This window comes from Pristiophorus japonicus, chromosome 15 (genome assembly GCF_044704955.1).
Source record: "Pristiophorus japonicus isolate sPriJap1 chromosome 15, sPriJap1.hap1, whole genome shotgun sequence".
Taxonomy (NCBI): Eukaryota; Metazoa; Chordata; class Chondrichthyes; family Pristiophoridae; genus Pristiophorus; species Pristiophorus japonicus.
Window position 1 is genome coordinate 164,215,554 of NC_091991.1, and position 26,080 is coordinate 164,241,633.

General features: G+C 47.5%; 1 long non-coding RNA gene across 1 annotated transcript; it reads left to right on the plus strand.

Moving 5' to 3' along the window:
* The first annotated feature begins 9,091 nt into the window (after positions 1–9,091).
* LOC139280511 (uncharacterized) lies at positions 9,092–19,909 on the plus strand. Its single transcript, XR_011596714.1, has 3 exons — positions 9,092–9,266; positions 16,812–16,971; positions 19,746–19,909. It is a non-coding gene; the product is annotated as an uncharacterized lncRNA (long non-coding RNA).
* The last annotated feature ends 6,171 nt before the right edge of the window (positions 19,910–26,080 follow it).

Here is a 26,080-nt window from a genome sequence, read left to right on the forward strand (position 1 = left end):
ATACAGACTTCCATTTCCCACACTAGCCATCATTGTTCCATTTATGATTGAGACTATGAATTGAGTTTCAATCTATGCATAGTTTTGTGCTTTGGGCCCATTCCTACTATGATATAGAAACATAGAAAATAGGTGGAGTAGGCCATTTGGCCCTTCAAGCCTGCACCACCATTCAATAAGATCATGGCTCATCATTCACTCCAGTACCCCTTTCTTGCTTTCTCTCCATACCCCTTGATCCCTTTAGCCGTAAGGGCCATATCTAACTCCCTCTTGACTTTATCCAATGAACCAGCATCTACAACTCTCTGCGGTAGGGAATTCCACAGGTTAACAACTCTCTGAGTGAAGAAGTTTCTCCTCATCTCAGTCCGAAATGGCTTACTCCTTATCCTTGGACCATGTCCCCTGGTTTTGGACTTCCCCAACATTGGGAACATTCTTCCTGCATCTAACCTGTCCAGTCCTGTCAGAATTTTATATGTTTCTATGAGATCCCCTCTCATCCTTCTAAACTCCAGTGAATACAGGCCCAGTCTATCCAGTCTCTCCTCATATGTCAGTCCTGTCATCCCGGGAATCAGACTGGTGAACCTTCGCTGCACTCCCTCAATAGCAAGAACGTCCTTCCGCAGATTAGGAGACCAAAACTGAACACACTATTCCAGGTGAGGCCTCACTAAGGCAGTAAGACCTCCCTGCTCCTATATTCAAATCCCCTAGCTATGAAGGCCAACGTACCATTTGCCTTCTTCACAGCTTGCTGAACCTGCATGCCAACTTTCAATGACTGATGTACCATGATACCCAGGTCTCGCTGCATCTCCCCTTTTCCTAATATGCCGCCATTCAGATAATATTCTGCCTTTGTGTTTTTGCCACCAAAGTGGATAACCTCGCATTTATCCACATTATACTGCATCTGCCACACGTTTGTCCACTCACCTAACCTGTCCAAGTCACCCTGCAGCCTCTTAGCATCCTCCTCACAGCTCACACTACCACCCAGCTTAGTGTCATCTGCAAACTTGGAGATATTACACTCAATTCCCTCATCCAAATCATTAATGTATATTGTAAATAGCTGAGGTCCCAGCACTGAGCCCTACGGTACCCCAGTAGTCACTGCCTGCCATTCTGAAAAGGACCCGTTTATCCCAACTCTCTGCTTCCTGTCTGCCAACCAGTTCTCTATCCAAGTCAGTACATTACCCCCAATACCATGTGCTTTAATTTTGCACACCAATCTCTTGTGTGGGACCTTGTCAAAAGCCTTTTGAAAGTCCAAATACACCACATCCACTGGTTCTCCCTTGTCCACTCTATCAGTTACATCCTCAAAAAATTCTAGAAGATTTGTCAAGCAGGATTTCCCTTTCATAAATCCATGCTGACTTGGACCGATCCCGTCACTGCTTTCCAAATGTGCTGCTATTTCATCTTTAATAATTGATTCCAATATTTTCCCCACTACTGATGTCTATAACTACCCATTTTCTCTCTCCCTCCTTTTTTAAAAAGTGGTGTTACATTAGCTACCCTCCAGTCCATAGGAACCGATCCAGAGTCGATAGACTGTTGGAAAATGATCACCAATGCATCCACTATTTCTAGGGCTACCTCCTTAGGTACTCTGGGATGCAGACTATTAGTCCTCAGGGATTTATCGGCCTTCAATCCCATCAATTTCCCTAACACAATTTCCCGCCTAATAAGAATTTCCTTCAGTTCCTCCTTCTCACTAGACCCTCGGTTCCCTCGTATTTCCGGAAGGTTATTTGTGTCTTTGTGTCTTCCTTTGTGAAGACAGAACCAAAGTACTTGTTTAACTGGTCCACCACTTCTTTGTTCCCCATTATAAATTCACCTGAATCTGACTGCAAGGGACCTATGTTTGTTTTCACTAATTTTTTCTCTTCACATATCTATAGAAGCTTTTGCAGTCAGTTTTTATGCCTCTCTCTCATACTCTATTTCCCTCCTCCTTATTAAACCCTTTGTCCTCCTCTGCAGTATTACAAAATTCTCCCAGTCCTCAGGTTTGCTGCTTTTTTCTGGCCAATTTATGAACCTCTTCCTTGGATTTAACACTATCCTTAATTTCCCTTGTTAGCCTCGGTTGAGCCACCTTCCCCATTTTATTTTTACTCCAGGCAGGGATGTACAATTGTTGAAGTTCATCCATGTGATCTTTAAATGTTTGCCATTGCCTATCCACCATCAACCTTTAAGTATCACTCGCCAGTCTATTCTAGTCAATTCACATCTCATACCATTGAAGTTCCCTTTCCTTAAGTTCAGGACCCTAGTCTCTGAATTAACTGTGTTACTCTCCATCTTAATAAAACATTCTACCATATTATGGTCACTCTTCCCCAAGGGGCCTCGCACAACAAGATTGCTAATTAGTCCTTTCTCATTACACATCACCCAGTCTAGGATGGCCAGCCCTCTAGTTGGTTCATCGACATATTGGTTGAGAAAACCATCCCTAATACACTCCAGGAAATCCTCCTCCACGGCATTGCTACCAGTTTGCTTAGCCCAATCAATATGTAGATTAAAGTCGCCCATGATAACTTATGTACCTTTATTGGAGGCATCCCTAATTTCTTGTTTGATGCTGTCCCCAACCTCACTACTACTGTTTGGTGGTCTGTACACAACTCCCTTTTTCTGCCCTTTGGCATTCCGCAGCTCCACCCATACCGATTCCACATCATCCAAGCTAATGTCCTTCCTTACTATTGCATTAATTTCCTCTTTAACCAACAACACCGCCCCGCCTCCTTTTCCTTTATGTCTAGCCTTCCTAAATGTTGAATACCCCTGGATGTTGAGTTCCCAGCCTTGGTCACCCTGGAGCCATGTTTCCGTGATGCCAATTACACCATATCCGTTAACTGCTGTCTGCGCAGTTAATTCGTCCACCTTATTCCGAATACTCCTCGCACTGAGGCTTGTCTTTCTAACACACTTTGCCCCTTTAGAATTTTGCTTTAATGTGGCCCTTTTTGCTTTTTGCCTTGGGTTTCTCTGCCCTCCACTTTTACTTTTCTTCTTTCTATCTTTTGCTTCTGCCCCCATTCTACTTCCCTCTGTCTCCCTGCATAGGTTCCCATCCCCCTGCCATATTAGTTTAACCCCTCCCCGACAGCACGAGCAAACACTCCCCTGAGCACATTGGTTCCGGTCCAGACCGTCCAGTTGGTACTGGTCTCACCTCCCCCAGAACCGGTTCCAATGTCCCAGGAATTTGAATCCCTCCCTTCTGCACCACTCCTCAAGCCACGTATTCATCTGAGCTATCCTGCGATTTCTACTCTGACTAGCATGTGGCACTGGTAGCAATCCTGAGATTACTACTTTTGAGCTCCTACTTTTTAATTTAGCTCCTAGCTCCCTAAATTCATCTTGTAGGACCTCATCTCGTTTTTTACCTATGTCGTTGGTACCTATATGCACCACGGCAACTGGCTGTTCACCCTCACTCTTCAAAATGTCTTGCACCCGCTCCGAGACATCCTTGACCCTTGCACTAGGGAGGGAACATACCATCTTGGAGTCTCGATTGCAGCCACAGAAACGCTTATTTATTCCCCTTACAATAGAATCCCCAACCACTATAGCTCTCCCACTCTTTTTCCTGCCCTCCTGTACTGCAGAGCCACCCACGGTGCCACGAACTTGGCTGCTGCTGCTGGTTTGAAACTGTGTTCACAGATTTCATTTAAGATCTTTATAGTCAACATACAGAGGAAACTTTGATCCCTGGCATTCTCTCACCCAAAAGGCTGAGGGTGCTGGGACAATTGGCACTTTCAAGACTGAGATCGCTAGGTTTTTTTTAGGTAAGGATATCAAGTGATTTGGAGTAAAAGCGGGTAAATGGAGTTGAGGTACAAATCAGACATGATCTAACTGAATGGTGCAACAGGCTCGAGGGCCTACTCCTGTTCTTGATGTTCCTAACACTCTGAGCTAAATTCAAACTCAAGTTCTGGAGATGATAAGACCCAGTGCCACCCAGTCTCGATTAAATGTCCAGAATTAACACATGAGGAAAACTGACACAAAACGTCATTGCATGTTTGGTGACATCTTTAAAAAATTAGGTCAATTGAAATTTGAACCTTGAACTTTCACTGCAACCTTTTGACTCAATTTGCAACAGGAAAATAGTTCTGGTAAATTCTGTGATGATCCTGTTTTATCAGTAGAAGTAGGGAACCACATATTGGCTGCTGAGAACAGACATGTTTACGTTACTGCTCCGGTAACAGGATGGGACCTGATGATTCAACTAGAATAACATTTCAGGCTTTCAGGCTGTTTGAATCTTTCATTGTTTAGTTCTCTGGTTATTGAACAGGGAATTTACCTTTTTGAGTTAAATATCCATTTAGTTAAGTTAGGAATTATCAAATCTTAAGGCAGCTTGCTTTGGTAATGAGCAGAAGGCCCAGAATGAAGTATTACAGTCATTTTTGAGGGTGATCTAAATTTAATTAATATCAATCAACTGTGCTTGAATTGTGTGTTATTTGCGTGAAGAGCATCCTAGGAGTTATCCACACTTCCACAAATCTTTGACATTGTAAAAGGAGAAAGAAAGGTATTGCTACACACAGATTGGGAGAGTGCAATTAAAAAGAAGGCCTTGCCTATTGTGGCCTTTTAATGTGGGGACATTGATGAGCAAGATGGAGGAGTTAATGCAAGTATGCATACTATACAAACTGCTGGGTTTGCATGTGTTCTTTATGATATGTCTTTAATACTCTTACGAATGACTCCACGAGGTCTAGTATTGTACTTGAGCCATTGTAACCTTAGTCCTATTTATTGTAACTCCAGAGTGAGGCACAAGCACGGTGGGCAGCCTTTTATACTGGGCCCTGCACACCGATGCAGGTGACCCTCAGGTCTCCCACCGCAGTGCCCTCTGGTGACACACCTTATGTGACTATACAGTTAGTATACATGGTCTACAGACATGGCACTTCACTTTGCAGAAATTTGACTGGATTCTACTATTCCTGACAATTGTGTCCAAACTAACTGGACTTGACATTAAGCAAGACGAGTGTGCTGTTAAAAGTGGGAAACTTAAGAAAGGAGGAGAATTATGTCCATGCAAACGTAATTTATTGGAGGGTGCCAGGGCAAGGCATTTGGCACAAATTTGTTCTGCCGGATCACCACTGAGCCTGTACTCGGTGAGAGAAGAGGATCACGATTTCTGATCGACAGCCGAATTGCCTATGCAAATTAGAATTACAATTTTCAGTATTAATGTGTGAAAGTTAAAAATCAACCCCAGCACTAAACTCTGACATTACTCTCCTATCTGTTGCGTTCTTATCTACACCCATTTTTAAACTTCAATTTCCCACTTTCAATTTCAGCAGCAACCTTTCATGAGGATCTTTATCAAAGGCTGTTTGGAAATCTAAATATACCGTCACTTGGTTTTCCACTGATCAATTGGGATATAATTTCCACAATAGGATTTGTCAGGCCACACATTCCTCTTCTAAAGCCACATTGGTTATTTATTGGATTATTCTGGCACAGGTATTCCTCAAGGTTGCACCTGATAATTGTATTAGCTATTGATGTGACTGATGGGTCTGAAGTTGTCTGGATTCGATTTGCCCTTTTTCTTGAGTACAATGTTAGCTTATTTACAATCTATTGGGTCGTCCCCAACATTCATTGCCTCATGATGATTGTTAGCACTTCAACTTTCATCCCAAAAACCCCTTTGTAATCTGGATTAGATACAATGGGGCAAATATTTTGTGTGGGTTCTCCCATTCATCTGCCGTGTTCAGGAAGAAAAGTTGGCATTTCAGGAAGTAGGGGGAGTATTGCAGGAAGTAAGGGGAGTATTGCAGGCAGTATGGGGAGTATTGCAGGCAGTATGGGGAGTATTGCAGGAAGTAAGGGGAGTATTGCAGGAAGTAAAGGGAGTTATTCAGGAAGTCAAGTGGGCATTTCCGGTGCGACAGTGAGTATTGGAGTCTCCAGGATGTCAGCTAAAATATGAAGGAGCGGTCGCCTAACTCCAATATTATCATGCAATTTTGTTTTTGTTTATTTGTTAAGGAGATGTGGAATGAAAAAAATCAGCACACTTGGTCTTCCAGATATTTATTTCTAGCATTGTCTTATTAAGTTAGAGTGTAGAGTGTAGTGAAACAAAATTTGCAGATGACACAAAGATTAGTGGGAAAGCGGGTTGTGTAGAGGACACAGAGAGGCTGCAAAGAGATTTAGATAGGTTAAGCGAATGGGCTAATGTTTGGCAGCTGGAATACAATGTCGGAAAGTGTGAGGTCATCCACCTTGGGAAAAAAACCAGTAAAAGGGAATATTATTTGAATGGGGAGAAATTACAACATGCTGCGGTGCAGAGGGACCTGGGGGTCCTTGTGCATGAATCCCAAAAAGTTAGTTTGCAGGTGCAGCAGGTAATCAGGAAGGCGAATGGAATGTTGGCCTTCATTGCGAGAGGGATGGAGTACAAAAGCAGGGAGGTCCTTCTGCAACTGTATAGGGTATTGGTGAGGCCGCACCTGGAGTACTGCGTGCGGTTTTGGTCACCTTACTTAAGGAAGGATATACTAGCTTTGGAGGGGGTACAGAGCCGATTCACGAGGCTGATTCCGGAGATGAGGGGGTTACCTTATGATGATAGATTGAGTAGACTGGGTCTTTACTCGTTGGAGTTCAGAAGGATGAGGGGTGATCTTATAGAAACATTTAAAATAATGAAAGGGATAGACAAGATAGAGGCAGAGAGGTTGTTTCCATTGGTCGGGAAGACTAGAACTAGGGGGCACAGCCTCAAAATACGAGGGAGCCAATTTAAAACCGAGTTGAGAAGGAATTTCTTCTCCCAGAGGGTTGTGAATCTGTGGAATTCTCTGCCCAAGGAAGCAGTTGAGGCTAGCTCATTGAATGTATTCAAGTCACAGATAGATAGATTTTTAACCAATACGGGAATTAAGGGTTATGGGGAGCGGGCGGGTAAGTGGAGCTGAGTCCACGGCCAGATCAGCCATGATCTTGTTGAATGGCGGAGCAGGCTTGAGGGGCTAGATGGCCTACTCCTGTTCCTAATTCTTATGTTCTTATGTTCTTATAAGTTGTTAAACAGGAACCAAGTAATCAGGGTGGAGCCAACACTGAATTCTCTCTGGAATTCCCATTTGTTCTTACAACCCTGCAGAGATAAATAAATCACCTTCCTGATACACAACAACAATCATAGCAGTATACACATCACATAGCAGCAGGAAATGCACGCTAGCCTGTTTCATGAGATAGATAGCAATGAGGAGCGCCATTTTGCTCATCTTAGCTCATCCATTCGAATATACCTTACATCCCCAACATGTATCCAACTGTTTCTTAAATGGATACTGTTTCTGTGTTTTTTGCTTCTGCGAGTCTAGCTGGAAATCCATTGGAACTGTTGATCACTTTTTGTACGAATGTATTAAAAAGAACTTGCATCAGTCCTAAATTTGCTTTTTAGTAGCTAGAACCGGTGTCTACTTGTCCTATTGTTATGATTTAGTTTGAGATCATACTTCTGAATGTATTTTTCTGTACTTTTTTTCTAATTATTCATGGAGTTTATATCAGCATGATACAAATCTCCTATTTCATAGTCAACAATAACTCTGAGCTCAGATCTCAAAAATGCTTGTTGGAATAAATGACTCCATTCATTCCTAACTGCATATTGTGGCTCATGCACACGTAACAAATGCAGCTTTACAACTTTATTATAAGTGGGGATTATTGGACAATTCTTCTGTTATCCTTTTTAATAACAGATTCGAAAAGCTCGAGACAATGATACGTCTGACGATTAATTTAACTTATTATTGTTTCAAACTTTGACTTTAAGACCATACGGAGTAGTCCAGGCAGCCCTACATCTAAAACTTACATGTTGAAAGAGCTTCATGGGTAATTGTGAGCATTGCTTGATGAAACCTGTTCACACTACCTCGCCTTGAAGATAGTTAAAGTTCCGAAAGAACTTTGCTTCGTATCTGTCTTATAATTCTTGCTGGATTCTGTGATGTATGTAGCACTCAAATCACTGACTCCACAGTCTGGTGTTGTAGTAACTGCTGTGACCTTAGTCCTTTATTATGTAACTCCAGAGTGTCTCTCAGGTGTGGTGGGCAGCCTTTTATACTCTGTCTTGCAGGTACTTTCAGGTCTCCCACCACAGCGCCCTCTGTGGCGCATCATTGTGACTATACATTTAATGTACCTGGACAATACATAACATCTCACTCCCCCCCCAGTCCCACAAGCACATTGCCGGTAACCTCGGCCTTGTTCGTCCTGGTTGATTTGTGAGTGTGAGTCCATGACCATCCACTTCCCTCTTCTCCCCCCATGTAGAGATTATGCTTGCGATCCGGTGCAAGCATGTGGTACTTGCAGTCCTTACATGGGTGATGAAGTATACAAGCATGACCTCCAACAGAAAGCAGGTATACATAGACAGTACATTTGTATAGTACATTGTAGAGTTACATCAAAAGGTTGCAGGTACACTGAAAAGTTATTTAATCCCCGCTCCACTGGGTGAGGTATGGTGGCGGCATACTGCCGCTTTTTTTTCCGAGGTAGTGGGCTGCGCTGAAACAGGGTATCGCAACCAGTGCATTGCCTCTGTTCTCAGAAAATAGACGCCTTTGAGGCTCATCTGCAGCTGCTGAACCAATTGCATGGATCACATAAAATCGGAAATCGCATTAATCCATTAGTCATGTTAGTCCAGATCCATTAACCCTTTTACTTGTACATTGTGATATTAACTCTTTTCGTAAATCATATCAATCATTTTAAGCACTGTAGTCACTTCAGCAACACAGTAGTCACTTCAGCATCAAGATATTAACTCTTATATAAATATATAAATCACGTCATCGTACAAATCACATTAATCATTTTGACTCACTCTTGCCCTTATAAAAATCTCTTTGTGGGGACCGCCAACGGTGTAAGGCCTTTTAAGGTTCCCGGGTATATTTCCCTTTTAAGACGCCATCTTGTTTTTCCACGAGGTTTCCCGGGGTGCTCTGCTGGTCCTGCCTGTCTCCCTCTGCAGAACTCAGCTGCCACGAGGCTCGCCGCCGTCTTAACTTCTTCAGCAAGGACTTCTTCAGCAAGGACTTTATTATCACCAGTTCCAGGTCGCTCGTCCAATACTCTGTGAAGGGCTCGGCACAGTGAGTCTTTATTTTCCTGACAAAATCCAGCGTACACTCGTTGACAGAGCAAGCACCAAGTATGGCCCGTGTAACCTTTTGTCTGGACCGGCTCACAACATTCCACAGCGCCGACATCCTGCACCTTCTCCCGGGCTGCTGAACAGGAGACCCTGCAGGCCGTGGCCGCGGAGCGGCACCACTCGAAGGCCCTGGGTCCGGGTCCGGGTCCTTTCCCCGGTTCCCGCGGCCCTGCGGGGGGGGGGGCAGGAGAGCGAACTATCGGCTGGTGATGTGATGCCGGCCCGGTGCCGGGAGACCCTGCTGTTCTCCGCCGGCAGCGTGAGCGGCGCGGAGGTCAGTTTCGAGTTCCTTTGGAGGAGGCCTGCTCTGCCTGTGAACCTGGGGAACAGCGGTCTGTGGAAAATGAAGTCTTCCCAGCTCCCACGGACTTTCCCCACCCATCTCCTGCCGAGTAGCATCGGCCCATCACCTGCAATGATCCACAAAGGTAAACCGTGCGTCTCGCCACCGTGAGATACCTGCACATCCACTCTGCCAAGAACAGGTATCAGCTCCTTGGTGTAGGTACGCAGCTTCACCGTGACCAGGACCAGCTTGGGTCGTGCAGCTGGGTTAATCCACAGTTTCTCAAAAGAGAACGCACCGAGGCCACAGAACGTGACGGAGCTGCGGTCGTTTCTGGGACTCCTGAACTACTTTGGTAACTTTTTACTGGGTCTCAGCACACTGTTAGAACCACTGCACGCCTTACTGTGTAAAGGAGACAAATGGGTATGGGACAAAAACCAAGAAAATGCCTTTGTAAAAGTTAGAAAATGGTTATGCTCAAACAAATTGCTCGTGTTGTATGATCCATGTAAGCGTTTGATACTAGCATGTGATGCGTAGTCGTATGGCGTCAGGTGTGTATTGCAGCAAGCTAATGAATCTGGGAAATTGCAACCCGTTGCTTATGCACCCAGAAGTCTGTCTAAGGCTGAGAGAGCCTACAGCATGATTGAAAAAGAAGCATTAGCGTGTGTTTATGGGGTAAAGAAAAAGAAATGCATCAATATCTATTAGAATTGGAAACTGACCATAAGCCACTGATAGCGCTTTTTTCCGAAAGTAAGGGGATAAATATTAATGCATCGGCCCGCATCCAAAATTGGGTGCTCATGTTGTCCGCATACAACCACACCATCCGCCACAGGCCAGGCACAGAAAAATGTGCCGATGATCTCAGTAGGCTGCCATTGTCCACCACGGGGGTGGACACGTCACAGCCCACAGATTTAATCATAGTTATGGAAGCATTCGAGAGTGAGCAATCACCTGTCACAGCCCGACAGATTAGAACCTGGACGAACCAGGACCCCTTACTGCCTCTAGTAAAAAATTGTGTGCTTCACAGGAGCTGGTCCATTGTCCCAGTGGAAATGCAGGAAGAGATAAAGCCGTACCAGCGGCGCAAAGATGAAATGTCTATACAGGCAGACTGCCTTCTGTGGGGTAATCGGGTGGTGGTACCCAAGAAGGGCGGGGACACTTTCATCAAGGACCTCCACAGTACTCACCCAGGCATCGTAATGATGAAAGCGATAGCCAGATCCCACGTGTGGTGGCCCGGTATTGATGCGGACTTAAGAGTCCTGCGTGCACAAATGTAATACATGGTCGCAGTTAAGCAATGCATCCAGGGAGGCGCCACTAGGTTTATGGTCGTGGCCCTCCAAACCATGTGATTGTAGATGCGTACTCCAAATGGATTGAATGTGAGATAATGTCGGCAAGCACGTCCGCTGCCACCACTGAAAGCCTGCGGGTCATGTTTGCCATGCACAGACTGCCTGATGTCCTTGTGAGCGACAACGGGTCATGTTTCACCAGTGCCGAGTTCAATGAGTTTATTGTGTTCCTAACACAGATGAGGCTGCACACAGGGAGGTTAAAGTAACAGTGACCTCAGTCTTTATTAAGACACTCCAGAGTGGGGAACAGGCCTTAGGGGTTGGCTTATATACAATGCTCCCAACGGATGCTGGGCTCCCTTGGGACTTCAGGGGATGCGCTCCCTGGTGGCGGAACATGGGAGTGCATGCTTTACAGATACACAACATCATTCCCCCGCAAAGTCAAAGTGAAAACTATTTACAAGGTGAGGCGGTCGGGAGCTTTTCTTTCCCTGGTGGACCACCTCGGTACAAATGTCTGTTCTGGGGTGTTGGCTGTGCTCTCGCTGGGCTGGCGTGTTGTTGGCCCTGCAGGGCTGCTGGGTGAGCCTGGGCTGGGTTGTTGGGCGTGATGGGTTCGATTTCCTGGTCCGGGGTGGTGTCGTTGATCCTTTGGGTGTGTGTTGTGGACTCGAAAAAGGTGGTGCCTGCTGTGGGTTGTTCAGGGCAGTCTGTGAACCACAGCCTCGTTTGGTCCAGGTGCTTTCTGCAAATTTGTCCATTGTCTAGTTTGACTACAAACACCCTACTCCCTTCTATCACCGTGCCCGCAATCCACCGAGGACCTTGTCCATAGTTTAGCACATACACAGGGTCATTCAGATCAATTTCCCATGACACAGTGGCATGACCATCGTTTACATTTTGTTGCTGCCGCCTGCTCTCTACCTGATCATGCAGGTTGGGGTGAACCAGTGAGAGTCTGGTTTTAAGTGTCCTTTTCATGAGTAGCTCAGCTGGGGGCACTCCTGTGAGTGAGTGGGGTCTCGTGCGGTAGCTGAGCAGTACTCGGGACAGGCGGGTTTGGAGTGAGCCTTCTGTGACTCGTTTAAGGCTCTGTTTGATTGCTTGTACTGCCCGCTCTGCCTGCCCATTGGAGACTGGATTAAACGGGGCTGAGGTGACATGTTTGATCCTATTGCGGGTCATGAATTCTTTAAATTCGGCACTGGTGAAACATGGCCCGTTGTCACTGACCAGTATGTCAGGCAGGCCGTTGGTGGCAAACATGGCCCTCAGGCTTTCAATGGTGGCGGTGGCGGTGCTTCCCGACATTATTTCACATTCAATCCATTTTGGAAAAGCATCCACCACCACCAGGAACATTTTACCAAGAAACGGGCCCGCATAATCGACATGGATCCTTGACCATGATCTGGAGGGCCAGGACCACAAACTTAGTGGTGCCTCTCTGGGTGCGTTGCTCAATTGAGCACACACGCTGCATTGCCGTACACAGGACTCTAAGTCAGAGTCGATACCGGGCCACCACATGTGGGATCTGGCTATCGCTTTCATCATTACTATACCCGGGTGTGTGCTGTGGAGATCCAAGATGAACGTCTCCCTGCCCTTTTTTGGTAGCACTACGCGGTTACCCCACAACAGGCAGTCTGCCTGAATGGACAGCTCATCCTTTCGCCGCTGGAACAGCTTGATTAGCTCTTGCATTTCAACGGGGATGCTGGCCGAGCTCCCATGCAGTACACAGTTTTTTACTAGGGACAGCAGAGGATCTTGGCTGGTCCAAGTCCTAATCTGGCGGGCCGTGACAGGTGATTTATCATTTTCAAACGCTTTCATGACCATCAACAAATCAACAGGCTGCGCCACCATCAACAAGTTTGCAGGCTGCGCCATTTCCACCCCCATGGTGGGCAATGGTAGCCAACTGAGAGCATCCGCACAGTTCTCGGTGCCTGGCCTGTGGCGAATGTTATAGTTATACGCTGATAGCGCGAGTGCCTACCTTTGTATGCGGGCTAAGGCATTAGTATTTATCCCCTTATTTTCAGCGAACAGGGATATGAGGGGCTTGTGATCGATTTGAGGCCAAACAGGTACTGATGCATTTTCTTTACCCCGAACACACACGCTAATGCCTCTTTCTCAATCATGCTGTAGGCCCTCTCGGCCTTAGACAAGCTCATGGAGGCATAGGCAACAGGTTGCAACCTCCCTGCAATGTGAGTTTGTTGTAATACACACCCGACTCCATACGACGACGCATCACATGCTAGCACAAGTTTTTTACACGGGTTATACAATACAAGCGGCTTGTTGGAGCATAAAATGTTTCTGACTTTCTCAAAAGCAATTATTTGGTTTTTTCCCCATACCCAGTTCTCACTTTTATGCAATAACACATGTAGGGGCTCTAAGAGGGTGCTTGACCCCGGTAGGAAGTTACCAAAATAGTTGAGGAGTCCCAGGAACGACCGCGGCTCCGTGACGTTCTGTGGCCTGGACAAGTTCCTGATAGCCTCTGTCTTGGCATCTGTGGGCTGAATGCCGTCCGCCGCGATCTTTCTCCCCAAAAACTCCACTTCTGTTGCCATGAAGACGCATTTCGACCTCTTCAGCCGCAGCCCTACGCGATCAAGTTGCTGGAGGACCTCCTTCAGGTTTTTAGTTGCTCGACGGTGTCCCGACCCGTGACCAATATGTCATCCTGAAAAACCACCGTGCGTAGTCCCGACTTGAGTAGGCTCTCCATGTTTCTCTGGAAGATCGCTGCAGCCGACCGAATTCCAAACGGGCATCTGTTGCAGATGAACAGTCCCTTGTGCGTGTTGATGCAGTTGAGGCCCTTCGAAGACTCCTCCAGCTCCTGCGTCATGTAGGCCGAAATCATGTCGAGCTTGGTGAACATCTTGCCTCCTGCCAGCGTCGCAAATAGGTCGTCTGCCTTAGGTAGCAGGTATTGGTCCTGTAGCGAGAAACGATTAATAGTTTCTTTATAATCGCTGCAAATCCTGACCGTGCCGTCACTTTTGAGTACTGGAACAATCGGGCCGGCCCACTCGCTGAATTCCACTGGGGAGATGATGCCCTCGCGTTGCAGCCTGTCCAGCTCAATTTCCACTGTCTCATCATGTGAGGTACCGCTCGCGCCTTGTGGTGAATGGGTCGTGCCTCTGGGACCAAGTGGATCCGCACCTTCACCCCGGAAAAGTTTCCAATGCCTGGTTCAAAAAGGGAAGGAAATTTGTTAAGAACCTGGGTACATAGGCCTCATCGACATGTGATAGCGCTTGGACGTCATCCCTGTGACAGTGGATTTTGCCAAGCCAGCTCCTTCCAAGCAGTGTAGGGCCATCGCCCGGGACAATCCAGAGTGGCAGTTCGTGCACCGTGCCCTCGTAGGTGACCTTGATCATAGCGCTGCCCAGGACAGTGATGAGCTCTTTGGTGTACGTTCTCAGTTTCGTGTGGATGGGGCTCAGGGCTGGTCTGAGTGCCTTATTGCACCACAGTCTCTCAAACATCTTTTTACTCATGATGGATTGGCTAGCGCCAGTGTCCCATTCCATGGCTATGGGTAAGCCATTCAATTTTACATTTAGCATTATAGGTGGACATTTCGTCAAAAATGTGTGCACCACATGTACTTCAGCATCTGCCTCCTCTCTCTGAGGCTCGAAATTGCTTTGATCCACCATGGACCGATCTTCCTCTGCCACGTGGTGGTTAGCAGGTTTTTCAGAGCTTGCAGCTCGTCTGCAAGCTCATTGGAGTTGCCCCATTGTTCCACAGCTCTTGCAAACATACCCTTTGAAGCGGCATGAATAGGCTGAATGGAAGCCTCCACAACGCCAACAATTGCCTTGCATTCATCCTTTGTTGCGGACTCTGAGTCATCTGGGTCACCTGAGGCCTGCTGGCAGTTGCAGTCTCGTGGTTTCTGTCCTGTACATTTCTGCTTGCAAGCACAGTTCCAGTTAATTTATGAACATTGCTAGCACTTGTGTGCTGAGAGATTTGTTTGGTGTTATCACTGGTGGACACAAACGCCTGTGCTATCGCAATGGCCTTACTGAGGGTCGGTGTCTCTACAGTCAAAAGTTTTCGTAGGATGCTCTCGTGGCCAATGCCCAGTACAAAAAAGTCTCTGAGCATTTGCTCCAGGTAGCCATCAAACTCACATTGTCCTGCAAGTCGCCTTAGCTCGGCCACGTAGCTTGCCACTTCCTGACCTTCAGATCGCTGGCACGCGTAGAACCGATACCTCGCTCTCCCTCGGGTTAAGATGCTCCCAAACCAGTATGCACAGCTCCTCATATGAATTATCTGTAGGTTTTACCGGAGCCAGAAGATTCTTCATGAGGCTGTAGGTCGGTGCCCCGCAAACCATGAGGAGGACCGCTCTCCTTTTTGCAGCGCTTCCTTCTCCGTCCAGCTCGTTGGCTACAAAGTACTGGTCTAGCCGTTCGACATAGGCTTCCCAGTTCTCATCCTCCGAGAACTTCTCCAGGATGCCCACAGTTTGCTGCATCTTTGCGTTGGATTCGTATACTCGCCGCCAGTTATTGTGTTCCTAACACAGATGAGACTGCACACAGAAAGGTTAAAGTAACAGTGACCTCAGTCTTTATTAAGACACTCCAGAGTGAGGCACAGGCCTTAGGGGCCGTCTTATATGCAGTGCTCCCAAGGGATGCTGGGATCCCTTGGGACTTCAGGGGATGCATTTCCTGGTGGTGGAACATGGGAGTGCATGCTTTACAGATACACAACAGAGTTCATGACCCATAATGGGATCAAACATGTTACATCTGCCCCGCTTAAGCCAGTATCCAACGGTCACGCAGAACAAGCAGTTCAAACAATCAAGCAGCGCTTGAAGAGGGTAACTGAAGGCTCACTGCAGATTCGCCTATCCTGAGTCCTGCTTAGCTACCGTACAAGACCCCACTCGCTCACTGGGATCCCACCTGCTGAACTGCTCATGAAAAGGGCACTCAAGACAAGGCGCTCGTTAGTTCACCCTGATCTACATGAACGGGTAGAGAGCAGGCGGCTTCAACAAAGTACATACCATGATAGCGCAAATGTGTCACGCGAAATTGAAATCAATGATCCTGTATTTGTGTTGAATTATGGACAAGGTCCCAAGTGGCTTCCCGACACTATTGTGGCCAAAGAGGGGAGCAGGGTGTTTCGGGTCAAACTTTCAAATGAACTCATTCACCGGAAACACTTGGATCAAATCAAACTCAGATTCACGGACTATCCTGAGCAACCTAATTTGGACCCTACCTTTTTTGACCCACCAACATACACACCAGTGGCAACCGACACCGCAGTTGGCCACGAAGCAGAACTCATCACCCGCAGCACCCAGCAGGCCTCACCACACCAGGCAGCCCAGCAAGGCCCGCTGCACAGCAGCCCTGCGAGGGCCCAACTAATGACTCACCAAAACCAGCATTTGCACTGAGACGATCAACCAGGGCAAGAAAGGCCCCAGATCGACTCACCTTGTAAGTAGTTACACTGTTGACTTTGGGGGGTTGGGGGACTGTTGTTATGTATGTAAATCTGTATATACCTTTTGTAGCCACCAGAGGGCTCATCCCCTGAAGTCCCAAGGGATCCCAAAATCCCTTGGGAGCACAGATACTTAAGGCGGCCTCACTCTGGAGACCTGCAATAAAAGAATAAGGTCACACTTTACTTCAAGCTCACAGTACCCAGTCAGACTCTTTATTCATACACTACAGTGCCCACAACTTACAACTCGTGCACACTGGCAGCTATTCAACCAAGACCGCCACATCAGCCAAACATATTGTGGATACTCACGGAAACACTTCCCTTTTTCTTGCAGGAAAAGGTGACGCAGAACAGCAAGCAGCAGCAAAGACTGGGAGGAGGACAAACATGCCTGTATGTTTTAACCCCTGGGGAGGTGATCGTGCTGGCCATCATGGGAAGGAGCATCACTGAAGCCGTGGTTACTGGCGGGGCATTAGCAATCGTTGACAAAGGTATCTGCATACCTAATCCTACTTTTGTCATCCCATTTCTCCCTCATTCTGCAGCGGAGGCATTGCTTGAGGATGCCGATGGTGTGCTGTAAAATGTTCCTTGTGGCAGCATAGCTCTTATTGTAGGCCTGCTGTGAATGTGTGCGTGAGTTCTGGACTGGAGTCATGAGCCATATCCTGAGTGGATAACCCTTGTCGCCCAGTAGCCAGCCTTTGACTTGCTGTGGTGTGTCAAATACTAGTGGAACAGAGGACTGCTACAGAATGAACGCATCGTGACTGCTGCCAGGATAACATGCATTTAGCTGCATGATGTGCTGCCTGTGGTCACACACCAGCTGCACATTGAGGGAGTAAAATCGCTTTCGGTTCATGAAAATGGTCAAGTTGACATGCGGTGCACGCAAGGCAATGTGTGTGTCAATGGCACCCTGCACCCTGCACAGGACATTGTGGACCATCCCGACCTGTGTGAAAATATCTCCGCAGGTCGGGGCTATAAAAAGAGCTGGAGCATGCCACTGCAGCTTCTAGCGCGAGCAGACACAAATGTGCGACGGCTTCGAGGTGGGCGACTGGGTGACGTCGTCAGGACCCAGGTCGCCGTTTGGAGCATGGGCAGGAGCATCGGCTGAGCACTGGTAAAGCTGGGGAGCGGGAAGGTCGTGGCGGACTTGCGACAAGTGATCGGGGCGGAGGAGTAATGAGAGATCGTGGATGAGATTTGGTGGGTGATCGTGACGGAAGTGCGGCGAATGTTTGTGGCGGAGGAGCGGTGAGAGATTGTGGTGGAGGTGCGGCGAATGAGGGTGCGGGGCCCAGAAGTGCTGAGGGCCCAGGGGCAGCATGGGCCAGCCCACACTGTGATATGTGTGAGCACTGAGTCCGTACAGCAGAGCAGGTCTCCAGTCGTCCTGGTTAACCTTTGCCACTGGATAATGGCCTTGGGTCTGTCAAGCCCGTCTGGTGGCTGATGTACAACGGTCACCAAATATTTAAAAAATCCATGCACAGGCATCTTCCACCCCCTCAATTGGAATTCAGGACTGGAACATCGGGTCCTTCCTTGAAACATCTGTGAACTCATGTGGAAACAAGTCATCCTCGTTTGAGGGACCGCCTATGATGCACCATGGGGATGCCTGCAATCCGTGAAAACCCTCGTGCTCGCTCTGCCTGCTTGTCTTTGGCAAGAGGGAATGAGATGAAGCTGTCTCTTTGTGTATAGAGAGCCTCAGTGACCTCCCTTATTCAGCAGTGTACTGTCAACTGTGAGATGTTACTTATATCTCCAGCAGCAGCCTGTAATGAGCTAGGTGCATAAACGTTAACAACCATGATCACCATGACAGCCACAGGCAATGCAGTCCTTGTCCTGCTTTGAGGATACAGTTGTGGCTGCAGCAGTTGGCAGATTTCAGTTACAACCTCTTTAGTGAAGCGAAGACGTCTCAAACATTGGTTCTTCCTGAAGTTGAGGGAAGAGAATTGCTCCCTAAAGTGTATATGGCCTCCTGCTGAGAGCCCCTCTGCCCCTACTCCTCCTCCCTCTTTTAACAACTTGTCCTGCTCTGCGTGGCCTCTGTTCATTCTCCCAGTCATGCTCAATTCCAAGAGGAAGGCCTACCATGCCACCCATGTTTGGAAGCAACTTGTTTCAGCACAAGCTTTTAAATCAACAGTCGCGTGTGGTCAGTGCTTCGATGTTGTTAGTGACCTCCTCAAAAAATTCAACGAGATTAGTCAGACATGACTTACCATTAACAAAGCCACGCTGGTTCGCTCTGTTCAGTGCTCAGTCAATCTATCCCTAATGATACAATTAGTAGTAACTTCACAATTGACGTTAAACAGACAGGCCTGTAGTTATCTGGTTTCTCTCTCCAACCTTCTTAAATAGTGGAGTGACATTAACTAATTTCCAATCTCATGGCACAATTCCCAAATCTAGAGAGATTTAAAAGATTCTGACTAACATTCTGCAATTTCATCACCTATTTCTTTTAATACCCTGAGGTGGAAACCATCAGGCCCATTACCATTTTATAACAAGTTGGCCAAGAAATCCCGGTTTCTCCTTCCCACAGGTTTTCGACTGGATTCTACAAAAAAGATGCGCACCTACCTGACTTAAGTTTAAAACCTTGGTTTGTGTTTGATCTTTCGCCTTCTTTTTGGCAGGGGATGGGCACCAGGATGTAACATTAAAAAGAGTAAATAATTTGCTCAAACGATTGGGAGAGACAGAGACCACTGAAGTAAGAAATAGTAAGGTATTAGGTGGGGTCAAACTAAGAGACAATACAGGATGGTCTAAAATGGATTTACAGTGCATGTAAGTGAAAGCACAAAGCATGGTAAACAAGGTAAGTGAGCTGCAGGCACAAATAGCCACATGGGAATATGATGTTGAGACCTGGCTCAAAAAAGCGCAGGATTGGGTATTAAATATTCCTGGTTATAAGGTGTTCAGGAAAGATAGGGAAGGAAAGATAGGAGGTGGTGTGGCAGTATTGGTTAAGGAGAATGTTACAGTGCTAGAGAGGGAGGATGTCCTGGAGGGGTCAAGGACAGAATCTATGGGCTCAATTTTCCCGGGTCATTTGCGCCATTTTTTTGACGTATTTATTTTTTCCAAGTTTCCCCCTGCGATCTGCGCCGGTGTAACTGACTTAATTACGATTTTTCTATCCAGTTTTTTTTTATGTCATAGTTCCCTCATGTCTGCACCGGTTTTTATAATATTTTGCAGTTTTGCCATTTTTTGCTCCTAGGTTGTGTATCTGGCTACACCTGAAAAGCTTCTGGGCACTTAAGAAAACCAGCATACATTGAGAAATTGACGCTGAATGACACCATTGTTTTTAAATTGAAGATTTTGGAGGGAGTCAAGAAAACTAAAAATCAATAATAAAGTTCAACTTTTTTTATCTGTCAACATAGTAAATGTAAATTTGTTGGATTTCAGAAGTTTTCTCATTTTTTTACTCACACACCACCACCGAACGTCTTGAAGCAGGGCTGGAGTGTCGTAGCTTTGGCCGACAGAATCGGCCCCGCGCCTGGACACGGGCTCGGGGCTCGGCTAGAAACCAAGCCATTGGGGTGGGATGGGGTGGGGGTGGAGAGAGAGAGAGAGCAAGGTGCTGATCGGAAGGCTTCGAACCCGGGGAGCAAGGTGCCAATCGGAAGGTTTCTGAAGACTGCAATTAGTTAAGGTGGAGGGGGGGAGGGGAGAGGAGAAGTCACAAGAATGCAATTAGTTAAGGGGGGAGACAGGTGAAGTCACAAGACCTTGGATGTGATCCATCCATACAGACCTTGGGGAGAGAGAGAACTGTGAACCTATCCTGCTTGCTTTCCTGCCATTTTGAGCTTCTTTCAAGGGTTAAATTTAAATATGGGGGCAATACTGACAGTGTGCGAGCCTTCTGCATCATGGTGCTACGTAGGAAACTATTGATTCGACATCATCGCATCAGGAATATCAGAGCCCGTAGGGTGTTGGGCAGGAGGCCTTACCCACCTCGGTATATCAAGATAGGCGTTCGTATCTCTACCTGAGTGATGCAGACTGTCAGAAGGCTGCGTTTCCGCAAAGAAGTTGTAAGTGAGATCTGTGAGTTGGTCAAAGCAGGCCTGCAACCTAGAAGCATCAGGAGGACTGCTTTGTCAGTTGAAGTGAAGGTTACAGCTGCACTTTCATTCTATGCCTCAGGCTCGTTTCAAGCTACAATTGGGGATGTGTGCGCCATCTCTCAACATGCAACACGTCTCCATTCACCAGGTCATGGCTGCGCGCGTAGGAATGACTTCATAAAGTTCCCCATGACCGCCCAAGCAATCCATGACAGGGCTGTGGGCTTCTCCAGGATTGCTGGCTTCCCAAAGGTACAGGGCTGCATTGATTGTACCCACATCGCCTTGCAAGCACCTTTGGAGGATTCCGAGATGTACAGGAACAGAAAAGTCTTCCACTCCATTAATGTACAGCTCGTGTGTGACGATATGCATCATATCATGTCAGTCGATGCAAGATACTCTGGGAGCACTCATAATGTGTTCATCCTACACAACAGTATTATGTCTGCCATGTTTCAGCAGCAGCCAGAAGAGCAAAGCTGGTGACTGGGAGACAAAGGGTATGGCCTCACCACCTGGCTCATGACCCCCCCCTCCCCCCCACGTGTAACACGGACGGAAGCTGACCGGGAATACAACATGTCGCACATTGCGATACGCAGCATCATAGAGAGGACCATTGACATCTTGAAACAGTGTTTCCGATGCCTGGACCATTCCGGAGGCTACTTGCTGTACTCCCCTGAGATTGTCGATCAGTCACTATTGTGTGCTGCATGATGCATAACTTAGCCATCATGAGGCAGCAGCACCTGTTAGTGGAAGACCACCTGCGGTAAGAGTGGCTGATGATAATGATGTGGAAGATGCAGATGACGAGCAGGAGGAGGATGATGAGGATGAGGAAGCCATGCAAGTGTCTGAGGCCGGAGCACGCCGGCGGAGGAGGGCGGGCCATTGTGCCCCTTTAACGATTGCTCGAGCCTTGCGCCAGCAGCTCATCCACGAACACTTTACTGATGCCTGAGGGCTCAGCGACAACTGTTCCACATGGACATGTTTACTGTTTGGAGCTGTTCCGTAATGTTGTGTTGTGTTAATGGAACAAATCATGGAAATGATTCAGTTTTAATGTAAAATATATTTTATTCAAAAGTTTAACAAACAGTTCTTTTGTATTTAACTTTAATAAAATTATTCTTGTGTCAAACTTTACTTTAAGATCACTCTTTAAGATCACTTAAAACCTTTAAGATCACTTACAAACTTTTAAACTTGTAAATTTACATAACTTACAAAAAACGTTTAATTTGAGAACAGTTACAACAACAACAACAACAACAGCAAAGAATGGCTGCACCCACCCATCGCTCCTCCACCTTATTCTCAGACCGCTCGCTGCACTTGGTCCTGGACTCTCCACCACCCCTGCACACAGGCGGTGGCGCAGTGTTTCTGGGCTTGGTACCAAGCTTATTCTTTCTAACATCTCGGGTACTGCGCACCTGTTGGGGGGGGGGGAGGGGGGGGGCCGTCGGCAGCAGGTGGCAAGTTGTAGGGGGCTCGGCTTTGGACTATTCAGAGGCTGGTGTGGGCATTGGAGTGGGAGTGACAGTTGATTCTGTCAATGGACGTGTTCCCTTATTGCAGCAGCTAACTCCAACATGCCGTCCCTCATGCGCCCTGACAGTGCCTCAACGACCTGCAACATTCCCTCCCTCATATTGAGCAAAACTGTTTGAACTACCTGCAACATTCCCTCCCTCATGGTCAGTGACAGTGTTTGAACTATCTCTGACATTCCCTCCCTGATGGTCACTGACAGGGCATCAGTTACCTCTGACATTCCCTCCCTCATGGCCACTGTTCCCTCACTGATGTCCCGGACATCGTTGCCATTTCTCGTGTCATTGCTGTTGCTTCTTCCAACAGTCCCGCTACTTCATCACTCATCCCACTGATGGCGTCCAGGAGTGATCAGGTAAGGTCAATGCTCTCCGCATACAATGACATCATCTGAACCAGATCTGTTAGATCCTGCACCTCAGGAGAGCATGGTCGAGCTCTCCTTCCCCTCCTCCCCATGAGTGTGCCTCACTACACTCCACCACTGGGACCCGCAGTCTGGGATGGTGGGGCCCTGGGTATGCCTCGCTGCACCACACCACTGGGACCTGCAACCTCGGAAGGTGGGGCCCTGGGTGTGCCTCGCTGCACCCCACCACTGGGACCCGTAACCTCAGAAGGTGGGAAACCATGGAATGTCCCACCAGCACTCACACCACTAGTTACGGAAGGGGCTGTCATCACAATGAGTGGCACCTCCTCCAAAGTCAGTAAAACAGTGGGAGCTTCATCCAGCTCCATCCCCTCCCCCTCCCCCTCACCCCCATGTTCTTGGTCTGGAAGGTTGGATTGGAAGACGTTCTCCTCTTCAGGCTCGTCCGCATCTGAATCTTCTGCATCATCAGGGTTGGTCTCAAGTTCTGCAAAATGTAACAGAACAGTCAAATGGTTAGCAGAGGAGGGTTCAGGGTGGGTGGCATGAGTAAGCTCACACATCGCAGGCCAGGCAGCAAGTTGATTTGAAGGACCACGACGAATTTGCAGGACTTACACTCCCTCGAGTGTGAGCCCAGCTTGTGCAGTGGTGGTTGCTTTTCTCCAGGCAGGACCCATCAAAACAACGACACTCTCTGCCAAGGATGTCAGTGAGTGCAGATTTGCCGGGCCTCCTCCTGTTTGAGTTCTTTCCCTTTTATTATGTGCCACCTTCCTCTGCAAAGATGAAAACCTAACTTTTTAAAGAGGGTGTCTTTCTGTTGGGTGGGACATACAGATGGTCACATTTGCAATTGCAATTCCATTGAATAAATGAAAATATTACTTACACTAACTACTTGACCAAGGTCCTGACACTTCTTTTTACACTGGTCACCACTGCACAGTAATCTTCTGCAACTTGGTTCCAGCATTTCTTCATTTCTTTGGGTGGAACTTTTATGTGACCTCTGCTGGTGTCCAGCTCCTGTCATCTGCCCTCAATCACAGTAACTAGTGCCTCCACGTCTTCCTGTAAGAAATTCTTGGTCCTTGCACCGCATTGCATCTTGTATTGCTGCAGATCCGATTTTTCCAATGCTCTCACACAGCACTCCTTCTCACACACACAACTGGCTCTTTAAAAATGGCTGATTGCCAACTCGGAGCTATACTGCGCATGCAGGTCCATTGCAACGACGTCAGAAACGTAACATTTTTTTCCGCGCATGCGCAGAAGGTGCGGCTTACCTTTTCAGCACAGGCAGCAGGCTCCACCCCCCCCCCCCCCCCCCAAGGCGACTGGACACGCTGTGCGGCACCAAATTTGAATTGTGGATCGAGGAAACTTTGGCAAATTGTTTCCAGTGCATTTCAGGCCTAGAAAAACGGGTGTAACTCTGGCAATACGCCAGAAAACGGGCTTGGGCAAAATTGAGCCCTATATCGTCAGAATTAAGAAATAATAGAGGTACCATTACACTACTAGATGTATTCTATAGACCACAAATAGTGGGAAAGATATGGAGGAGCAAATTTGCAGTGAAATTACAAAGAGGTTCAAAAACTATAGAGTAGTAATAATGGGGGACTTCACCTATCCTAATATAGACTGGGATTGTAATAGTGTAAAGGGCAGAGAAGGGGAAGAATTTCTGAAGTGTGTTCAGGAAACTTTCTTGATCAGTATGTTTCTGGCCCGACAAGGAAGGAGGAATTTGCTGGATCTGGTTCTGGGGAATGTCATGTCTGTAACCTTCATGTAGCAACACTGCACCTAAGAAATGCACACCTTGACCACAGGGGATGAACTTGTGGGAGACACTCCTCACCTGGTCATCCAGGTATATAAAGGGAGGTCCCACGCAGGGTCATCACTCCTTGGTCCTGTGAATAAAGGTTCGGGTCACAGAGTGACCTTGTCTGCAGAATGTGCCTCGTGTGAATTTATAGTAGTGTGTAAGGACATTGCATTTGGCGACGAGAAACGGGAATCAACGACTCACGAGAATGGCCACCGGTAGCACAGAGGAATGGTACTGTGTTGGTGAGGACTGGGACGATTTCGTTGAGAGGCTCCAGCAGAACTTTGTCACGAAGGACCGGCTGGGAGATGCAGCGGCTGACAAGCGAAGGGCGCGTCTACTGACCAGCTGTGGACCTAAGAGGTACACGCTGATGAAAGACCTGCTCGAACCCGAGAAGCCGGCGGACAAAACCTTTAAAGAGCTCAGCAAACTGATCGGTGAGCACCTCAAGCAGTATACACATGGCCCGACACCGATTCTATACATACCGACGTCGGGAAGGACAGAGTATACCGGACTTCGTTGCGGACCTTCGGCACTTGGCCAGCCTCTGTAAGTTCACAGATGCCTGCAGGGGGGAGATATTAAGGGATTTCTTTACTGAGGGCATTGGTCATGCCAGGATTTTCAGAAAGCTAATTGCGACCAAGGACTTGACCTTGGAAGTGGTGACGTTGATGGCTCAGACCATCATGGCGGGGAGGGGGAAACCAAGATAATATACGCGCGCAACTCTGCTTCCAACGTGGCAATGGATCAGGGAGTTAACATTGTAAATGCATCTCAGAACCCCGCAGGCAGGCAAGGGCAATTCGACACCATCCAAGCAGCAACAGACTCTAGAGTGGGTCCTCAACAGAGACAATGGCAGGTTGAACGGACATTTACGCCATCACAGTGGACAATGCGTCCCGGGATGGGACCATTGACACCCACTAACAGAGTGCTCAAGAGTAATCAAAGAGACAATCAGAGAGGAGTGCCTGGTAACAGCTTTTTTGTTCACAACAATCTCAGCTCATGCTGGAGGTGCGGGGGCAGACATGCTGCAAAAACCTGTAGGTTTTAACAATTTATCTGTAGAAATTGTAACTTCAGTGGACATTTAGCCAGAATGTGCAGGAAGCCCGCAGCGAGGCTAATTTATGAGGCAGATGAACCAGAAGAGGGGTCTGCAAGGCAGGTTGCTGCTTGGGACAAAGCAATGGACACTGAAGTTCAGTGGGTTCATGTTGTAAACATCCACAGCTCATATACTAAAACACCACCTATGATGATGAAAGTCCTATTAAACGGCATCCCGGTACACATGGAGCTGGACACAGGGGTCAGCCAGTCACTTATGAGTGTCCAACAATTCGAGAAACTGTGGCCACTCAGAGCTAGCAGACCCAAACTAGATCGCATTGACACGCAACTACGGTCGTACACCAAAGAGATCATCCCAGTGCTAGGCAGTGCAATGTTGGTGGTCACACATAATGGATCAGAGAACCGGCTGCCACTCTGGATTGTCCCGGGAAATGGTCCCGCGCTTTTGGGGAGGAGCTGGCTAGCCGAGATGAACTGGAAATGGGGGGATGTGCACGCCATTTCATCTGTGGAGCGAAGTTCATGCTCACTAGTCACTATTTAAGTCACTATTTCAACCTGGTGTCGGGACTTTCAAAGGTACCAAA